We start from the raw sequence: 5,895 nt of genomic DNA, 5'->3' as shown, positions 1-5,895 counted from the left end.
TGTCTGTGTGGCGGGGGGGGGGGGGGGGGGTCTGTGTGCATGGGTTTGAAAGACTGGTTTTGCAGTAGTAAGTACCTATTTGCCTGTCTACGGTTACCTTTCAGGGGTTGGGGTGGGGGGATGGTGTGTATGGTAGAGGGTGGGGTTATAAGGGAGGCACCTGCCTGGTAGGGGAGGGGGGGGAGGGAGGAGGCACCTGCTTGATCTGTGCTCCTTCTCTGTTTGAAGGATCAATCTCATTATCAGTGAGGCTGGGAAATGATGGCCCAAGGAGAACAGAGGGAGGAGGGATGGTATAGAGAGTGAGAGTGTGTGAGAGAGAGAAGGATGGAGAGATGGAGAGAGAGCAGCTGTGCCTATAGACAGAGATGTGATTAGCACCAGCCTCGTGTCTTCTCATCCATCCTTTCACCCTCTCATCTATCCTTTTATTCTTTCACCATCTCATCTACCCCCTCACCCTGTCATCCTCACACTCTCTCACCCTCTCTTACCCTCTCACTCTCATCCTCTCATGCTCTCACTCTTTCATCCTGTCACCTTCTCACTCTCTTGTCTTCTCACCCTCTCACTCTATAACCCTCTGATCCTCTTAGGCTGAATCCCATTTCTCTGTCTTACCCCTACCCCTTACCCCTACCCCTTAGTTTTGTGCGTTCACGAGAGAGTAAGGGCTGTCCCAATACTCGTTTTGATCGAGGGGTAGGGCCAAACCAAAACCAAGTGTTTTCGGAAGCTTACTTGAAACCAAGGGGTTGTGAAGACTGTGCAACCGGCAACAATGGCGGCCAGATCATCCAGAGTCCCATAGATGTAATATTTTCGGCTTAAATAATTGATTTAAAAATAACAGTCCTGTTTTGTGCTCTACACAGTCATGTACATATAAATTTGCAACCATGTCCTTAATTGAAACGTGTAAATAAATCGCTAGTTTGCTACGCTAACGTTACATTGCTGAATTGCACAACAGTCACGCATTTCTCTGACTAGCCTTGAATGGACTCCATGCATGTCTACAGTTTTAACTAAACTCCATTAGCAGCGAATTTCGTTTGATATCAGTGCATAACACTAGCTTTGGAGACATCGATACATGCTAGATGACGTAACCGTAACCAAGTGGCGTCTCATTTTATAGGGGTATCTAACACTCAGTTTTGAGGGACAAGGGCTAGGGGTAAGCTAAGGGGTAGGGGTAAGACAGAGAATTGGGACTCGGCCTTACTCTCATCCTCTCTCTCTCATCCTCTCACCCTTTTATCCTTTCACCCTCTCACCCTCATTCTTTGATCCCCACTCCATGATCCTCTAACCCTCTCACTTTCTCACCTTCTCACTGTGTCATCCTGTCACCCTCTCACTCTCATCCTCTCATCTACCCCTCTCATCCACTTATCCTCTCACTCGCTCATCTATCTCCCACAATCTCGTGAATTTCTGCAGCAGAAAGGGAACCCAAAGCAGTGTTCTGTTATCAGCAGATTGCATTAGGTTACATTATACAAGACAACACAGACATGTATAAGCGCAGATGTTGTGTACGAGCATCATGGAACAGTACACACAGATGATTCATATGTGCAAAATACATGGTTTCATTCATAAAAATATGTGAATTTGAGCTCTACCTCATGTCATTATTACATGATGACGTTTCAGTAAGTCTTCTCCATTCCTCCGTATTCTCTCTCTCTGTCTCTCTATTTTTGTAATTTCTCTCCAACTCTTCCACATAGAGATATGGTGGAGGTGTGTGTGTGTTTGTCAACCATGTTGTGTGGCCAGAAGTTCATTCCACCACATTCCTGTATGTTTTGTTTTCTGCTTAGTTTCTTTTGTGTGTTTGTGCATGTGTGTTTGTGTGCATGTGTATCTCACCATGGTTGGTGAAGGTTATGAATAAAACATTGAATCCATTAAAAAATTTATCACCCCCACCTAAGGCACAATTATGGTGCTACCCATCCTAGAGACAGTGAGAGACAAAGAAAGTGAAGCAGGGAGACAGTGAAAAAGGGGAAAGATAGGAAGAAAGTGACAGAAAGAGAGAGGTAGAGCGAGCGTGAAGGAAAAAGAAAGAGAGAGCGAGCAAGGGAGCGACAGAGCAAGGGAGGGTGAGAGGAAGCAAGGGGTAGAGAAGAGAATAGAAAAAGCCACAGCATACTGTGGCAAAAAAACAACTATTGTTTTAGTGCCACATGAAGTATTCAGAGAGTTTGCATGCCATGTTTATACCTAACAACATGCTCTTGGGGCAAGCCTAGCCAGAGCCTCTGTCCTCCATTGCTTCTGTTTACATTCTGTATCTAGTACAAACACTTGTGCATGCACACACACGTGTGTGTACACACACACACTCTCTGCTACCTGTGTTTCAGAATGACTCCTTATCCTTGAGGGAAGCTGCACAGGGCTTATCATGCTAGTTTGTATAAGAGGACATGGGTGTTGTTATAGGGTATAGACCTTCTTGGTGATTATGTCACCAGCTGAACTGTCCTGTATTTAACGCTAATGCTAGCACTAGCCCTAGCCCTGGCAACTTCATAAATGTTTTAAAACTGTTAATCATGTAACGTTTGTTACCCTTTTGTCCCCCATGCCTTTACCTAACCTATCCCGACCTAATCTACCCCTACCCACACCTAGTCTAACCTACCTCTACCCCTACCTAACCTACTCATACCCCTACTCCTACCCCTACCTAACCCTACCTAATGTCCCCCTACCTTTACCTTCCCGTACCCTTTCTGGAGAGTTTCTCATGTTCACAATGGCTGCTCTAGTATAAAGATGTCACAATGGACTACAGGCCAGCTGCTCATCTGGACACCAGCCTTGTGCTGTGTATGTGTGTGTGTGTGTGTGTGTGTGTGTGTGTGTATGTGCGTGCCTGCCTGTGTGTGTTTGATCTCTGGGGACAGAGAAGTAATCAGGGCATAGAGGTGCCCAGGGCAGGGCCACAGTTATCTCTGACTGGGAGGGTTGCAGTGTGTGTCACTGTGTGTGGGGGTGGGGCAGGAATGTGGACCGAGATCGTCAAAGAAGGCAGCCTGATTTTATGGTTCCTCTGGGTCCTCTAAGAGAGTACATTACTATGAAACAGCTGGGGGTCTCTGTGTGTGCATATGTGTGTGTGTCTTTGTGTATATGTTCTTCTGTGTACTTCTGTGTGTTTGTGTGTGTGTGTGTGTCTGTATGCACGTCTCTGTGTGGGTATCTGTGTGTGTCTGTGTATTGGTGTCTGTGTATACAGAATGTGTGTGTTAAATTAATTGAGATGCCATTCTTCTTCTTCCTGTAGTCATGTGTGAACAGCTTGTGACAGTGACACTATAGAGAAGGATCAAAATGTCTGCCTTCCTCAGCAGACGCTAGCTGTGACAGCATACTTGTCTGTCCACCCATCTCACAATTTTTTCACCTCTTCTCATTCCTTCTCTCTCTCTCTCTCTCTCTCTCTCTCTCTCTCTCTCTCTCTCTCTCTCTCTCTCTCTCTCTCTCTCTCTCTCTCTCTCTCTCTCTCTCTCTCTCTGTCTCTCTCTCTCTCTCTCTCTCTCTCTCTCAAACTCTCTCTCTGTATTACTTTATCTGCACCTTCCCCCCTCCCCCTCCCGTCCCTTCTTCTCTCTCCCCCCCCTTCCAATCCTCTCTCCTCTTCCCTCCCCCCATTCCCTCCCTTCTACCCTCCCCTCCGCCTGACAGAGTGCTGACAGTGGTGCTGCAGGAAATGCTGAGTCAGACAGACCTGGCCCTATTCTCCTCCACCCCCCGTACAAACGCACACAGTGGCCTTATCAATAATGTAAAATACTAAGCCATGCTTGACTGTAGTTGTGTGTGTGTATATGTGTGTGTGAAATGAAGTGTCAGGCTCTGAATCGTGGGCTGTGCATTTCAAGAAAGTAAAAGGTGACATTTTCATTTTTATCATTGTGCAAGTGGGTCAGTAAGCACCCCGCTCCACACACACACCGTCCTCATGGAAAGAAGTTCTCCAAAACTTCGAACCCTGAAGGGGAGCATGACGCTGTGGTGCCAGGTGGACATCCGATGACAGGGTGAGGTCGGTCTCCCAGATGTCCCCTTCGACTTCTTGCATCACTACTCAGCCAAACAGAAGATGAAGGAGTCTTGACCACCGAAATGTCCTCTTCCTTCGTACCCTACTTTACTTCCTCCTTCTTCTTACCCTCCTGTTTCTCCTTCCTTCGTACCCTTCTGTAACTCCTCCTTCCTACCCTCCTGTTTCTCCCTCCTTCCTACCTCCTGTTTCTCCCTCTTCCTACCCTCCTGTTTCTCCCTCATTCCTACCCTCCTGTTTCTCCCTCCTTTCCTAACCTACTGTAACTCTTTCTTCCTACCCTACAGTACTCAGTCCTCGCTGGCCTCCTGGCATGTGTCTGCAGATCATCCAGAATGCAGTTGCCCACCTAATGTTCAAACTCCCGAAGTACTCAAGCACAGATCCACGCCAGGTCAGGCACAAGTTCTGACTTTAGTCTCCCCAAAGCACACGCACACAGAAAGGTATACTACAAAATCTTTATTCAGTTCATTTAAAACATACTGCCCAACTGTTCATCATGTCTAACATTACCACTGTGTATACTCCCCGCCTGAAAGTTATAACTATGGCCAAACAGCTTCCTCTGCTCTGACCTTTCCGTACTAGGGGTGAGGTCCACTGCACACTTTAAAACGTCACATTCAATATTTCTCATGACAATTCACCCAGTTAATGGCACACACGTTTAAAAACAATCAACCCACAAGTCACCTCCAACACAGGGAGCAATGTTATCAAGGTGAATTATACACACAGGTATGGTACTTACTGGCCTGAGGCAGGGGTGCTGCGAGGAGCCACTGGGATGACTGGCCCAGAGAGTGAGTGACTCGTCCACACAGTGCCAACAATAATTATCCAATATGGTGTGGTGCTTGTGTACTGAGTCCAAGGGTGTACATGTCCTCGTGGGGTCACCCCAACGAGATGCAGCGAACCAGTGGAGGACTAACTCCTCTCTCCCTGTTGCAGCGCAGCTTTGGATCGGCTGTCAATCACCCGGGGACAGCTAGTAGAGACAACTTTTAGGACTTTAACATACGACCCTTAGCTCTCACCAACATCAAAAGTATTTGAACCAAACGTCCCTTGTCGAGCGGTCGTGTACGGTCTGCTTCTCTTTGTGTTCACTTCCTCCACCCTTGACAACCCTCCTTTTCTCCTCTGCGTGGCCGCATTCCCTTGCCGGGTGAGGGTCAATTAATGCCAGGACCAGCAGCCGCACCTATAAATTAATTACTGCCACTCCCCAAACCCTCCTTTGGGGGGTCTATCCATACTGTGTTACAATATGCAAATACAACATGTGTGCTAGGAGTTTGTCCATAGCAGACGATCTCGAAATACTGTTGAGTTGATGAAGTGATGGATGGCAGGTGTGTAGGGTAGACGGGTAAGATGGAAGACGGATTGGAATACTGGAGCCTGGAACCACACAGACGGGAGAGACTGGCACAGACTAGGCGGAAGTGGAAGGCGTGACAGTAGAACTATGCACTTCTGATACTTGATTTTCTGATGTACTTTCTATTCTACTTGTTTGTCGCTTTGGATAGATGTGTCTGCTGAATGAATAAAATGTAGACCTGGTACATCTGCATTGGGGACCTAGCACACTTTCTAAGGGGTCTGGTAGAGGTTTGGCCAGAAGGGACATGCTGGGGAAATGTTGGGGAGGTGTTGGGGAGGTGTTGGGAAGGTGTTGAGGAGGTGATGGGGAGGTGTTGCGGAAGTGTTGAGGAGGTGTTAGGGAAGTGTTTGGGAAGTGTTGAGGAGGTGTTGGGGAGGTGTTGAGGTGTTGGGGAGGTGTTGATGTGTTGGGG

Source organism: Osmerus eperlanus, chromosome 27 (assembly GCF_963692335.1).
Source record: "Osmerus eperlanus chromosome 27, fOsmEpe2.1, whole genome shotgun sequence".
Lineage (NCBI taxonomy): Eukaryota > Metazoa > Chordata > Actinopteri > Osmeriformes > Osmeridae > Osmerus > Osmerus eperlanus.
The sequence above is the reverse complement of the archived record's forward strand: the minus strand, read 5'-3'. Positions refer to the sequence as shown.